The sequence below is a fragment of the Prionailurus bengalensis genome, chromosome B4, assembly GCF_016509475.1.
Source record: "Prionailurus bengalensis isolate Pbe53 chromosome B4, Fcat_Pben_1.1_paternal_pri, whole genome shotgun sequence".
Lineage (NCBI taxonomy): Eukaryota > Metazoa > Chordata > Mammalia > Carnivora > Felidae > Prionailurus > Prionailurus bengalensis.
In genome coordinates, this window is record NC_057358.1 from 23,780,173 (window position 1) to 23,796,695 (window position 16,523).

The window sequence follows — 16,523 nt, forward strand, 5'->3', positions numbered from 1 at the left end:
CCCCATGTCCGAGGACAACATGAGGTCACCAAAGTTTCCTAGACTGGGGAGGTTCACCCAGGAATGTTAATAGGATGGGATATATAGTGTACCTTAATTGCCAAAGACTTCGGTGGTGTCCCCATCAAACATTGCAGCCAGATTATAGGACACAGCCCACGTTAATTGATGGTTCTAGAGTTCTCTAGAAGTCAACTACTGTCCTCTGTTCTTGGCTCTTTAGTGTTTACTCAAGGACCTGGATGAAAGAATATGTTACTTGTTGACCAAGGTAATAGCCAGAAGTTGAGGGTTACCTTAACTTTCTAACAATTCTGTGCAAAGATGGTGTCCCCCCAGGAAAGAGTAAGTTCCCACTACTGAGGTGGTAAGGCTGGAAGAAGCATGGTGGCAATACAGCCAAGATGTAATGCATCTGTGAGGCTAGGGGCCTAAATATCTTTAAGAATTCTTTCCATTCTGTGATTCAGGTATTCTAAAATGAAGGTCCATGAAAACGTCTGAGATGCAAATGCATACCACTTATTAACGGTTAGAGAAAGTAGTATTTGCTTCCTTTTTTGTCACCCTTTTTCAGTTTTGTCCAAGGTGACACATGCCATATGTACACAATCTGCTCAAGACCTGGATGAATAACTCAGAGGAGACCAGCAGACAATGGGGAGCCTCTAGGTTAAGAGAGTGAGAATGAGTCACAAATGGATGTAAAAATTATATTTGCAACACAATGTTTGGATGAAAAAATATATATCCCAGAGGAAAAATGACCTGTTTACTCTGTAATATCCTAGTGCAGAGGAAATATTACTTAGGGGCAGAAAATGGACCTAAAACATGTTTCCATTTTAAATCAAAGAACTCACGATGAGTTGTTTTATGATCATTTTTAAATACAAATACAGACAAATACATAGCAAGGTGAGCCCTCACCTCTCTCCAAAGAACCCAAGGGTGCATGGTTCCTTGGAAGCTGATAAGCATGCATCTTTATCAGTTGTCAAGTAGTCAAAACCCATCCCGCCAGAATCAATCTCAGCCATTAGGAAACTACTCAACATCAGCAACATCCTCCCTCTTTTCCTAACCATTGTAGCTAAAATAATGCAAGCAAACAAAAATAGAAGAAATGTCCCTATAATTTAGGATCTCCCGAGTTAGTGACAGAGGAATGTCTATAAAACACAGATTGGCTTAAATTATGGCAGGAGTGGTGGACAAAGAGTGGTAAAACTAGGCTCATTCCAGGTTCCATGCTTCCATAGCTATAGAACCTAATCCGGCCTTCACATTCTCCATAAATCCTCATTTTTAGAGGGCAGGATTCTTGGAGATGAACTACTCCATGAACTATCCTTTGGGATTTAGCTAGATCCCAAAGGATAAGAAGAATTCAGCCACCTGAAGAGGTTTTCAGACAGATGCATCGGGTGCAAGTGTCCTCAGGAGGGCAGTTTGGGTTGTGCTTGAGGAACTTACAAAGGCTGCTGTGGTCATGAGATAGGAGGGAGCTGTATGAGTTGGAAGTGTTGGGAGAGGCCAGATCACATAGGACCTTTGTGCATTTAGGTTTTTTTATAAGCACCGTGGAAAACAATAAAGGATGTTAAGCAGGGCAGAGACATGTCATGAGTTATGACGTTTAAAGCTTACTCAAGCTCTTCTATGAAGAATAGGTCACAACAGAATCAAGAGTGTAATAAGTAGGAACACCAGCCTGGTGGCAACTATAGTTGTATAAGCAAGAATAACAAAAGTTTCAAATAGAAGTGTAGTGGGGAGAAGCGGAAATTGAGAGATCGTTAGGAGGTAGCAGCTAATGACTGAGACGTTATTGTATAGATAATACAAAAGTAGGTTTTCAAAAGTCTGAATGAACAAATGCAAAGCATTGCTATCAATATGGCAACACAGACCAAAATGTGTGGTTCAGGCTATAAAAGGGTACTCTTGGTAAACATGGTTACTAAATTTATTCCTGAGCATAAGGAAGAAAGTGTTGCATATATACATTTACCCACCAGGCAACTGAAGAGCTCCGATGGGTACTTTCAGCAGGCAGGGCAAAAAATTATCAGCAATAATTACTACTTCAATTATTTCCCACTATAATTCCCCCACTATGGTCAAGTTACAGCTGCTCCTTTTGAGGTAGGTCTGTCCTTACATACTTGGGCAACATCTTGGAGTTACCAGTTCTGTGCAGATCCCATGACTGTTTCCATGATTGTTTTCCAAGAAGGGTATTCCCACTCCCTACCCATAGATTCATCTGGGACATCCTTGATAGCCTACTACTTTTACAGGACATTGAGACTTGCAAAAGATGCACCCTCAAAGGCAAAAATAGCCATGCAATTGTGGAAGCCCCAAATAAAACCATTTACATGATGTCATGTAGAAAAATGAAGTGGTTTATTATCTGAACTTTTTATCTTTGACTATAAGGATGAGCCATATTTAGCCATAGCCCAAATGACTGCTCCATAAAGAGCTTAGGGCTACCCTGATTCTGGAAGATGCTATATAAAAAGCTCAGTTCTATTTCCAAGGCTGCTATAGAACAAAAATAAATCATAAGAAGCCTGTACATTCACTTATACATACATACTGTACCTTCTCTAACTGAAAATATTCACACAACAGATTGAATTCAATATGCTTTCCCTGAAGATGTTATTCTGAAAAACAGAAGTGCCATTACCTAAAATAAAAAAAAAGATAAGAACATTAATTGCACAGTGTTTCCATTGCCTCCACACTCTCTCTGCTGATGATGCTCTTAACCTCTCCAAACACAAGATGATCCAAATCAGGATCTGAGTTTAATTAGAAAGTACATGATCAGATCCCAATATTTTGAGCAGCTTGCATTCACAAGTCAGAAATTAACAACTGTGGTCCAGGGAATGTGTCTTTAGGAAATGTTCCCAGTCCACTTGGGATCAGTATTGGTTTTCTAGATATTGCAAAGCAGAAAATAGATACCAGTATACAGTGGGCAATGTGGGATTCCTTTGAAATTACACAGGTACTTTTTTTTCCCTGTTAAAGAAAGGCTATTTTAAATGATATCACTCAGGTAAGGATATCTTCAGTTGCAGCATTAGCAATTGTTCTAGTCCCTTTTGAAAGTAATTAAGCAATATGAATCAAAAGCAATAAAAAAGATGTATACCTTTTATATAGGCTTATCCTCAACTTATGAAACAGTAGCCTAATAAAACATTACAAAATATGGGAAAAAATCACATGCACAAAGTATTTCTGATATTTAATAGTAAAAAATTGGGGGTGAAACTATATAATAGTTTGAGGAAACTATATAATAGTATGAGGAAAAAAACCTATATATCTAACAATAGGGAAATGATTAATTCAGTTATGGTACATCCACTTAATCTAACATAAGATCTTTTCAAAACTAGGGTTATAAAGGCTATATATGAATAGTGCTTCTAATATTAAATAATGAGTTAAGCTCTAAAGTTATTTGACTTCAGTAATATAAGAAGGAAATGTCCATATTGGTAAGGCCAACTACCTAAAACTGGATTAGGGTTTTGCTTGGGAATCAGCTGAATCGAGTTGTTAAAAGATAAACCGAGTCGCATTAAAAGTTTTAAGAGTTTATGTGAGCATTTATCAATTGTAATCCGGCAAGCTGAACAGGAAGTGGTAAGAGGCACTGCACCCACCCACCGGCAAGAGCCAGACTTGGAGAAAGTGCAGAAGCCAAGAGAGGAAATGATTTTACTGGCTACGGCTTGGTTGCTGTGATCAGTCATCCTTAGTGTTTTCATCTTGTCACCCTGAGACATTTGCAGGCTTAGATGTGGGTTTTCCCCACATCTACGGTCACCACGGCATGAGAGCCACATGAATCTAACGGTGTTCTTGTTCAGTATGACAGAGTAGACACCAGGCTCCAATCCTCACCTTCTGTGCATTCTGCGTGGGTTATAAAGTAGCACAGAAGCTTGGCCCTAGCTGAAAGGCTGCTCTGTGTGTTCCTCCGGACTCCATCTCCATTGTGGGCCCTCTAAGAAAGGCGTCGTACTAGATGCAGTGACTCCTCGTGAAGACAACCAAAGCGAAGGGCTATTAAGGCTGACACCTGCTGCAGTGTCATATCTGCACTGTAATACATACAATACATATTGTATACATACATATACAATACCTCTATTGTATGAAAATCCCCAGAAATAGAAACCACCACCACAACAAAAACACTAAGAATGCATTAATATCCAGGTGGAAAATGTTACTCATCAGTCCTTTGTGGTTATCACACATGATCTCTTATGACTGATTTATTTTCTTCTCCAGGTTCATCAGTTAATAGTCACGACCTATTGCTATGCTTGGACAGTGACGTTGCAATGATTTCCCTCTGAAATAGACTTCCTTCCATGCCACTGCTCTCCCCAGTGTATCCTTGTTCTGCGGCGAACATGTCATTGTTAGGCAGAGACAAGCATTGGTCTCAGAGCTCTCTGTCTCTGAATCCCTGGCTTATGTCTGTCCAACCCTCTGAGAAGTATGATTTGTAAGTAAAAGCCACCCTGGGGCTCACGTAGATTCACAATTTATCTCTACAGTTTTCATGTTATCTTGTTATCCTGGTGTTGCCTTGAGGCTCTTGAAAATAACACTTGAAAAGATTCACATTTCTCACATCTAAAGGACGTTTGTGATTCCTTTTTTTTTATACCCCACCTTATTTGAAAAAGGAGTGGTGGAAGCTTGGAATAATGCAACAGATTTAAAGAAAGACACGAAGATAAAGAGAAAACAATGGTAGAAAAATAAGTTGCTGCCAGGGTAACGATAGCACCCAGGATACATTCTTAACATCCCCCAAAACAGAGCTTTACATTTGATTTACAGCTCTCCAGCTTCCACAGTAAGCATGGAGAAATAATTATTATCATTAACATATATTCTTTATAGTTACTCTGGGGAAGTTTTTCAAAAGTGTCCATTGATGGATGAATAGGTAAAGAAAATAAGGTATACACACACACACACACACACACACACACACACACTATAAATATTACTCGGCCTTAAAAAGAAAGGAAATTCTGCCATTTGCAACCACATAGATGAGCCTGGAAGATGTTCTGCTGAGTGAAATGAGCCAGTCACAGAAGGACAAATACTACATGATGCCATTTATATGAGGTATCTAAAATAGTCCAATTCATAGAAGCAGAAAAGACAATAGTGCTTGCCAGGGGCTGAGGGAGTAGGAAACACGCAGTTGTTGTTTAAGGGGGATAAGTTTCAGTTACACGAGATGAATGAGTTCTAGACATCTGCCGTACAATATAGTACCTGTAGTCAACAATACAGTATTGTGCGCTTCAAAATTTCTTAAGACGGTAGATCTCAGATTATATTCCTACCACCAAAACGGGAGAGACCCAGGAAACTTTGGGAGATGTTGGATCTGTTATCTTCATTGTGTTGAAGGAATCACAGGCATCTGCATATGTCCAAACTCATCAAATTGTATCTATTAGATATGTGCCGTTCTTTGTATACAGATTATACCTCAATAAAGCTATTGAAAGCAAGTACACATAACCACATTTAACCGTTTTTTCCAATATTATGAAACAATAAGTCTGCTGCACAGAAATCCATAATCAGAACAAAACATAATCATGGATTGTTAATAGGGTAATGAGTCTAACACAGAGAATATAGATGACCCACATAATCTATGTTCATTTCTGTCAAAATGTTCTGCTTTTAAGCATAATACATTGTTAAAAGAAAAAATAAATAAAGGGGCTTTGAGGAATACGGCTATCTTTCCATCATTCATATTTGATTACTCATAGTGTTGTCTATTTGAAGGTGGATAAAGGAAAATTTTCCTCGCAAACCAATGTGGTCAATAGCATTGATTAATGTGCAATAAGCCCTCCTTAGGTGACCTCAGGACATTAGCTCCGGTAGTATGTATGACGTTGGACGATAAAGTTACTGGGGTTCAGGGTGGATAACATCTCTGCTTCGTATGTTTTCACAGTACCCTTCAAAATATGGGAACAGTGAGTTAAAACAATCTTATTTGGGGAAGTGGGTGTGATCAGGAGGCATTATGCAGCTTTTATGCTGACTCATCAGCTCACAATGAGATAAGCTTGCATGAGAGCACCCAAGAAGCAGTCAACATTCATTAGATACATATTCACACTATAAATTTTTAAGGTAAAATGAGACTTTCATATAGTAAGGTTGCAACTGGTAAATAACACGCCCAAGTTCCACGTACACTTGTCTGCAGGTGATGATTGCCTGGCTGGTTATTTTTAAGTCATAGATGTTTTTCGACTATTTGCTTGCTCTACAACTTTGCTGAGGTGCAATTGATGTAAATAAACTGTCCATACTGAAATTGTACTATCTGATGAGTTTTGACATAATAAACTCCCATGAAACCATCACTATCGTCAAGTTAATGAACCTGTCAATCACCCTTAAAAGTTTTGCTCATGTCTTTCACACTCTTTTAGCATAAATCGTTTTGTGTCTGCCTGTTTCCACTACATGGCAAAGAATATACTTTTTAAAAAATCAATTCCATTGTGATGTGATGGATATTTATCATCTTCTCTTTTACCCACAATTGATGATTGTCACTTTTTATAGGGCCAGTCTGCCATCATTCCATATGATGGCTTGGACCAGTCTACCATCATTCCATATGGGGGTCATAGAGTTGAACATATGCCAGGGACTGGGGAAGTCCTCAATAAAAGAAAAGAAAGGAAGAACAAAGGGATAGAAAGGAAGAGAGAATTTAAGGGAAAGAGAGCAATATTAAGAGTGAGAGAAAAAAGACACCCAGTCAACACTGCAGTGGGGCCTTTGGCTAACAACATATGGAGAGTGACTTTGGTGGCAAAGAAACGAGAAGGTCTTGAAGTGGGTACCCTTGAAGTGTGCGACGCCATGGCCTGGTAAAGAGCATGAGATGGGGAGATAGATGGCTGAGCTGGAAGAAAATTCCTCTACCACCTCTACCCATAAACCAGGGCTAGAGGCAGAGAAAAACTCCCTGCTCAGGAAAAAGGAGCTTCTTTTGTCAAATTAAATGAGCCTGAACCTGCAGGGCTGAAGTGGCCGATGAATATTGTTAATTGGTGCTGTTTCTTGAGTGCAGGAAAGACTTCCCAATCAGCCTAGCAATCCCTCTGCCACACAAACAACAATGTATTAATAAAAATGAAGTTTCAGAATCCTTGTCAATGATGAGCTCATAATCCTGTGCCCTTCACTTCCCCGGGAATGGTAACCCTACCTGAAAGTTGCCACGACATCCTCTCTCCAGGCCATTCCTTATACACAAGAGTAATTCAAACAGTGATTTTTTTTTCCCCGTAGGAATTTCTGCATTTAGATGTCAAACAAGCTGTTCTAATGGCCTAATTGTGATTCTCCCTTCATCAACAGACTTTTCAAGGAGTTTCTGATTGAAAGTAACCAGGCAACTCTGCTCGATGCTTCTTATTCTGAAAAGCAAGGGGAGGAAAGAAAACAGAGAACCATTCCCCCTTTTAAGAAATATCACTTTTATTTATTTTACAGTTTAAGGAACTTGACGTATATTTCCACATAACCACAACCACATTACATTTTTGTGTGTGTGGCTTACTTTTTATATTTGAGACAGAGACAGAGAGCGAGTAGGGGAGGGGCAGAGAGACAGAGACAGAATCTGAAGTAGGCTCCAGGCCCCAGGCTCCGAGCTGTCAGCACAGAGCCCAATGCAGGGCTCGAACTCACGTACTGTGAGATCATGACCTGAGACGAAGTCGGACACTTAACCGACTGAGCCACCCAGACCGCCCCCCCCACAACCACATTAAGATATGGAACATCTATGTCATTATAAAAACTCCATTGTTCCCTTTGCAGTAACCCCTCCCCCAAATCCTGGTCTTAGACAACCACTGATTTGTCTTCTATCACTATAGATTAGTGTTGCCTTTTCTAGAATTTCATATAAATGAAGTAACACCATGACTTTTTTAAAACTCAGCCGAATGTTTCTGAAATTCAATCCATACCTCATGTCATCAGCAATCCATTCCTTTTCATTGCTTCATGGCGTTCTATCATATGCATCTACCTCAATGTGTTTACTTATGGACATTTGGGTTATTTTCTGTCTTAGGCTTTAATGAATAAAGCTACCATGAATATTAGCATCCAGAGATATTTGTGGACATATGTTCTCATTTTTCTTGGGTAAGTGCTTAAGAATGGAATTGCTGTCTCATATAGGGAGTGTATTTTCAACTGAAAAGAAACCGCCAACTGTTTCCAAGCTAGCTGTTTTGTGCTTACTCCATAATTGCAAAGATTTTCTCCTGTTTGTCACTAGATGTTTTATAGTTTCAGGTTTTAAACTTAGGTCTAACTGCAATCTTGAGTAAATTTTTGCATATGACATGAGAAACAGAGTTTAAGTTTCTTTTTATTTAATATATGTTTATTCAGGTATCCAACACCTATTTGTTGGAAAGACTATCCTAATGGATTATCTTGCCACCTTTATAAGCAATCAATTGCCTATACATTTGTGCTATATATCTAGACTCTTTATGCTAGTCCGTTGATCTATATATCTATCTGCATGCAAATAATACATTATGCTGATTTGTTATTTGTTAGAAAGTCTTGAAATCAGATAGTTATAAGTCTTGCAACTTGATTCTTTTTTCCCCCTTAAAACTATTTTGACTATTCTCTGCCCTTAGCATTGGATTCCACATAAATTTTAGAATCAACTTGCCAATTTCCACAAAAAAATCCCGTTCAGATTCTGATTAACATAGCATTCAATTTATAGAACAATTTGGGTACAACTGACATTATTTTATATTTTACTTTATTTATTTTATTTTATTGTGGTAAGAATTCTTAACATGAGATCTACCCTCTTAACAAAATGTTAAGCATACAATGCAGTACTGTTAACTGTAGACACAATAATTGATTCATTGCCACAAGAATTGATATCTTAACATATTGACTTTCCAATCCTTAAGCGTGCTCGATCTCTGTGTTTATTTATATAATCTTTACTGTCTCTCATTTTTTTTTTATGTTTTAGAGTACAACTCTTGCACATATTTTGTTAAATTTATTCCTAAGTAGCTCATGTTTTTAGATGACCTATTAAATGTTGTGATTTTATAAGGTTTTATTTCCCAGTTGTTATTTTAGTATATAGAAGTACATTTGGTTTTTTAGGCACCTGGCTCAGTCAGTTTAGCATCCAACTCTTGAATTGGGCTCCCGTCATGATCCCAGGGTTGTGGAATTGAGCCCTGTGTTGGGCCTCATGCTGAATGTGGAGCCTGCTTGGGATTCTCTCTCCCTCTCTTTCTCTCTCCCTCTCTCTCTGCCTCTCCCCTCCCTGCTTGTGCTCAATAAGTAAATACGTAAATACATACATACATACATACATACATACATAAGATTCGGGGCACCTGGGTGGCTCAGTTGATTAAGCATCCTACTCTTGATTTTGGCTCAGGTCATGATCTCACAGTTTCGTGAGTTCAAGCTCCACACCAGGCTCTGTGCTGACAGCGCGGGATTCTGCTTAGGATTCTCCCTCTCTCTCTGCCCTTCTCCCACTCACACTCTCTCTCTGTCTCAATGAATAAATACACTTTTTTAAAAAGTATAGGGGAGCCTGGGTGGCTCGGTCAGTTGAGTGCCCGACTTCGGCTCGGGTCATGGTCTCATGGGTATCAGCCCTGCGTCTGGCTCTGTGCTGACAAACAGCTCAGAGCCTGGAGCCTGCTTTGGATTCTGTGTCTCTCTCTCTCTTCCCCGCCCCTGCTCATGCACTGCCTCTCTGTCTCTCAAGAATAGATAAATGTTAAAAAAAAATTTTTTTAATAAAAATAAAAAAGTAGGGGCGCCTGGGTGGCTCAGTCGGTTGAGCGTCCGACTTCGGCTCAGGTCATGATCTTGCGGTCCGTGAGTTCGAGCCCCGCGTCGGGCTCTGTGCTGACTGCTCAGAGCCTGGAGCCTGTTTCCGATTCTGTGTCTCCCTCTCTCTCTGCCCCTCCCCCGTTCATGCTCTGTCTCTCTCTGTCTCAAATATAAATAAACGTTAAAAAAAATAAATAAAAAATAAAAATAAAAAAAATAAAAAAGTATAATTGATCTTGAACCCTATGACTTTGCCAAAATATGCAAATTTATGTATTTTTGAGCTATCGTTTTAAAAATATTTTTTCTAACCTTCATATTATGAAGGAATGAAATGGCACATGTTTGCCTGATACCATTTCACAGGTCATTGAGAGTCTTAATTTTTTCTTTTTGTTTTCTCTATACTCCATTTGGAGAGTATGAACTCGAGTTCATTGCTATTTTCTTTTGTATCTCTTAATATCTACTGTTTATTGCCTTCAGCAAAAATATCATTTAAACATTGCATTTTTCAACTCTATAAGTTTCATTAAAATAGATTTTCCATATCTTATCTGGTGATGTTTTTATTTTCTCTTAAATCCTTTAGTGCATGTATAGCAAATATTTACGAGTCTTTGCTACTTTTATCATCTCTGTCTTTTCTGGATCTTTGATGTATTTTTCTCCAAATTACGAATGACATTTTATTATTTTTTCATATGCCTCGTACATTTTTTTTTTATTGGAAGTTAGATTTTGTGATTAGTACGATGTCGAATACTAGATTTTGTTGTCTTTAAAGAGTATTGGACTTTGCGCTCGAATGTACAACCACTTCAGAGTAGTTTAATTTAGTTTGGATCCATTTAAGTTTTTTAAAACCCGTGACCTTCCAAGGAAGTCTACTGATCCTCCAGGTGTTTAGTCCACTGTGGTTGACGGAAAGCTGCACACCGCCCAGCCCCCGTGAACTGTGGGAATTGCTGGCACACACATCCCGTGCCCTTCTTTCTCTTCGCCTCATCGAATTTTACCCTTTGCATGTGCAATTTAGTATTCCACAGCACTAAGGCGACCTCCATGCGTGGATCTGGACCTCTTTGCTGGTGTACCCTTCTCTCGGCTACTCCACACTCAAAGCTCAGTCACCTCAACCCCTGCAGACTCTGATCTCTGTTTCTTCTGTGTCTCCACTCAGTGAGACCATGATCTGTTCAAGTTTCTCCTGTCCAGAAGGCGCCTCCAGGCAGAAAGCCGAGCTCACAATAGGCTCACAAGCATTTTAGTCCTGCATTGCTTTTGGTCTAATGCCTCAAAACAGTTTTCACGTTGTTTATGGCAAGACAGTGAGTCTGGTTCCAATTACTCCATCATGGCTTGAGTGAAAACTTCCTTTTAAAAAGATAAAGTATAACGAGTTACACAAGTAAGGGTACAGCAGAACACAGATACAGTAACATTGTAATTGCTTTTACTTTTTTCAGTTGCACCATTGAGCTACAGTTGCTTTTATCCCACTGTTTTAGGTAATCACAAATAGAACCACAGTGACCCCTTTCTTTTCTACTAAAACTCCCTCCAAACGTGGATAGAGAAACAAGGTCTAGACACTATAGTGAAAGTTAAAGTAAAGTTACTTGTTTCTATTGAAAATTTGCATTTAGAGGATGTTTTTTACTTTTAATAAATTCTGCTCTGTCTTAAAGTGAGACTTTCACCACAGATAGATTTTATTGTCCTATTTAATAATGGGCAGGGGAGTGTCTAATCACTGAAAGACAATTAAAAGAACAGTCTTCTTCTCTGTCTTTGCCTTTTTTCTGTTCATGTGATTAATCTTTAATGAGTATTCTGAGGTCCAACTCAAGCCTAATTCTCCAGGGAATCTTACCCAATTATTTTGTCCCTGTTTACATTATGACAACTGCCGGAAAAGAGACTATAACATACAGTGCCTTAAAGTCCATAGGAATTTCTATGCTGACAGTTTCAAGGTAAGCAGATCCGAGTGAGCAAGGCAGCTCCTTCCAAAGTATCTTTCAAGTCACTGTAGCATCATCCTTCACACGCATTCCCCTGCACGATCAAAGTTGGATTTCTGCCGCTTTCTGTTCCAGAACAGCCAGTTGTAGGGAAAGAATATAATGGAGGAGAGCCCATCCGTATGGCCTAAGTCCAAAAACTCACACGTTCGTGGTGAAAACTTGGTTCTATGGCCATACCTAACCACAAGGGAGGCTAGAACATGGAATGTAGCCAGGTAGCCATGGTATAGCTACCTCAACACGTAAGAAGAGGAGAATGGATTTTGGTGGACAGCAAGTAGTATCCTAATTTCATTCTACCCTCTCAGAACTCAACTTCATGTTCAGATCTGGCATAGCAGTCAGATCTATTGATCAGATGAGTGAGAAGGGACGCTCAAAGTGGAGGGTCCATTTCACAGACAAAATTTTGGCCAGATAAAGATTGGTAAATCTGACTCTGGCTTGGTGATTTTCATTACTCCTTTATGTGAAGTCACATGTTTATTGGGTCTATTAATGAGATTTCTCCAGTTCAATTTCCATTTAGCGCTCACTTAGGATAGACAATAGAGAAATGCAATATTACGCATTCGTCATGACTGGTCTGTGAGACAGACAGACTAGTTCAATCTTGGTTTTGTCAAGTTCAGGTGAGTGCCTTAACTTCTCTGAGCCTCCGTTTGTTGATAAGTGTAACAATATCTACCTTACAGATTATGATAAAGATTAAACAAGGTAATGTTTATAAACATCTAATAGAGTGCCTGAGCACACAGTTGGAGCCCAGTAAAATAGGGATATAACATGTATATGTATGTGTGTACATATATATATTAATTTTGTTCTCTCTTGTTCCTCACTCACTGTTCTTTCTTTGGAATGTTCAGCAATGACAAATGTATATTTAAGAGATACTGATCTACATTTTGTTCTTATCCCCCACATGGCAACCCAATGTGTTTCTCGTCTACTTACATTATCTAACCAATAAAAAAATACACGTTTCCTTTCTGGAGAAGCAGCTCATTCCTTGAAGTACATGTCCAGCATTCCATAAATAACAATCATCAACTAAATGTTGAAAGAACATTTCAGGCAGCAATGCAATCAGAAGAAAGGTGACCTTTTTTGAGAAACAGAAGATTGTTGGCTGGGGGCGGGGGAGGGCAGAAGACACAAGCTAATTTTAAGTAATGGTAAGAATACCTGCCTGGGAATCTCTTTGCTAACCTGAATTCTTCCACAATGAGCTGTGTGGCCTTGAACGAGTCGCTTAGTCTGCCTGGGCCTACAAATAATAATAACCACAACTATCACTTGTGAGAAATTATCATACGAAGCACTGTGCATTCATTTTTATATTTAGTTTTATAATCAAGGCTAAAAGGACTTAAGTAAATTCTCCAAAGTTTCTGAGCTCTGGAGCAGCGGTTTTAATCCAAATCTGCTTTACACAAAAATCATTGCTCTTAACCAAATGGAGAGGTCAGACGAGCTTATCTTTCAGGTTATATAAAACTCTAAAATTCAATGAGTTTATGAATTTGGGTCAAAGAAAGATCAAAACAAAAGACAGTTGCCTGGAAGACACGGCAATGAAAGCTATTTCTTTGAATAAGGCAAAATTCATTTCTTTGAATTTGCAGCTCAACTGTGCCATTTAGCACAGGTTAAGATATACGCGGTCTAAAATACATATTCATAAAGCTGTTCTCTTTCTCTTATACTCACGAGTCAGGACACTGGAAGCCAAGGAAGAATTCCAGGGAGGCTCCACGAGTTTGGAATTGGCTCTAACAGAACTCATGTGTGAATGACCTCCTCAGCTTTCTAACATGGAACCCCCTACATTTATTCTTTATTGCGTCCCGTTGTTTACGTGTCCATCATTTGTCTCCTTTATTAGACTGCTTTCTCCCTCGAGAAATTGTTCGTGTTTCCTACAGTCTTATACCAGCCCAGGGTTCCCACTTCCTTTGCATGTTTCTGTTTTTTTAGCACTTTTTTGCACTGTGGTCCACTTCAGAAATCCTTGCAGCCCACTGACTCTCTTGGCATTGTCACTGATTTCCAACTTAGAGCCCTTGGTTTGATTTTAAACTTAAAAAAAATTTTTTTTAATGTTTGTTTATTTTTGAGAGACACAAGAGAGGTAGAGCACAAGCAGGGAAGGGGCAGAGAGAGAGGGAGACGCAGAACCTGAAGCAGGCTCCAGGCTCCGAGCTGTCGGCACAGAGCCCGAGGCGGGGCTAGAACTCACAAGCCATGAGATCATGACCTGAGCCGAAGTGGGATGCTTAACTGACTGAGCCACCCAGGCGCCCCTGATTTTATTTTAATATGCAACTTGGTAAATATTCCACCATAGAAATCTGCGGTAGGTCCCTACAATGGTATCTGTGCTCAGAACCCACTGGTTTCCCAAATAGCAAACTGAATCTCAGTTTGTGCTCAGTTGAGACAGCCTGCCATGCTATCATTTATTTCACTCTCACATGTACCCTGTGCTGTGTGCTTTACATCCGCTCTCCTATGTAATCCTCCTAAGAACTGTAGACTTTATCTATCTGATCTTTGCATATTTTGCATCCTTTATCTCCATTATGGATTTGCTTGCTTTCTTCAAACACCTATTCCTAAGCTACCAAGGTTTTGGTGTTCAATTGGCTTATAAAACATTTTATTTATTAAATTGTTATAAACCCAACTGGTGTAAACCCAGATCGGTGTAAACCCCATAGCGGCAGCATTAAAGAAAACAACATAAAGCAGACAACAAGCTAAAGTTGTTCATACAGTCAAAATCCAAAAAAGTAAAAAATAAAATAAAGACATATCTCACATGGGGCCCTGGCTCTAAAGTAATTCATTCTTCTATTTAATCGTTGATATTTCTAAATTTTTTTAAGTTTATTTTTACTTACTTTGAGAGAAAAATAGAGAGCAAGCAGAGGAGGGGCAGAGAGAGAGGGAGACAGAATCCCAATCAGGATCTGAGCTGTCAGAGCAGAGCCCGATGCGGGGCTCAAACCCACGAACTATGAGATCATGACCCGAGCCGAAGTCAAGAGTCAGACGCCTAACCGAATGAGCCACCCGGGAGCCCCTGATTGTCGATATTTCTGATCTAGCCCCACGGACACGATGACAGATGAAGTGTGTGTTTAGATGAATGCCTGAGTATGTTCTACTTGAAAATTATCATGCAGGAATCAGTATGGAAGATTTTTTTTTTAATCTCAGAATAAATATCTATCTCTCTTCATACATCCCAAACTATATATGTGTGACCCCAAGGAGAAAGGAAAGCTGTTGCACCAAGTGTTCTAATTAAAGTATATTTGGAGGGGCTCCTGCTCAGAAAACCTTCAACTCAAAGTTGAGAGTTGGGAGGGTACGTGCCACGCTGATGAGACATCATACATCAACAAGGGGAAACTCTGCTATTCCCTTGTGACACCAAGGCTTGTAAGTTGAGTTTAGGTACGACTTTAGAACACTACTGCAAATTGCCATGGTGAAGAAATTTGCACAGTGCTTTCTTGTTTAGGAAATATTTTCATTTCCATGACCCAAGGATGAGGTCTTGCTCACGGTCACCACTGAACCAAAGATGAAAATAATGGGGCAGTCACTTAAACTGAGCAGTAAAAACAGTATGCATGTAAATGAAGTCTAGAGACAGAAACACTGCAAATAAGAACAGTGTAGCACTATAGGTAACTAAATGTGCCTGGTCTGGAGTTACTTTCACAGGGAAGGTTTCAGGAAAGAAGCAAATGATAAGGGAAAGAAACCCACCTTCCTTAATTTTAAAAAATGAGCTGCTATCTTTCTTATCTATCTCATCTATCTATTCTTATCTATCATCTGTCATCTATTATCTATCATCTATCTATCATCTATTATCTATCTATCTATCTATCTGTCATCTATTATCTATCTATCATCTATCTGTCATCTATCTATTATCTATCTATCATCCATATATCTATCATCTGTCTATTTATCATCTATCTGTCTATCTATCTGTTTATCATCTGTCATCTATTATCTATCGATTATCTATCTGTCACCTATCTGTCATCTATTATCTATCTATCATCTACTTATCTGTCATCTATCTACCTATCTATATCTATCCTCTATCTACATACCTACTTAATTTCACAAAAGATTTGAAGCAACATAAAATAATATAAATAATAGTTTAGTTAAACAGAATAGAAACACTTCTAGAAACTAAATACACATAGGCTTAAATTCAATAGGATAATACAAGCCAGTAGAGTTAGAGCAACGATGGATACAAGAGAAAGCGTCAGATAAAGACTGGAACAGACACCCAGATATTTAGAGCATTCGGAAAAGTTATGCCAGCTTATCAGCAAAAGGAAATCTTCTCCTTACACTTAAGCTTGAAATAAATTTCTTACATGAAACTGAAAATAGAGAACACTGAGCGAAGAAGTGTATGACATTCTCCATCACTTCCTTCCATAAATACAGCAGAATCATGTGCAGGTCTCTTTCTTCTATCCC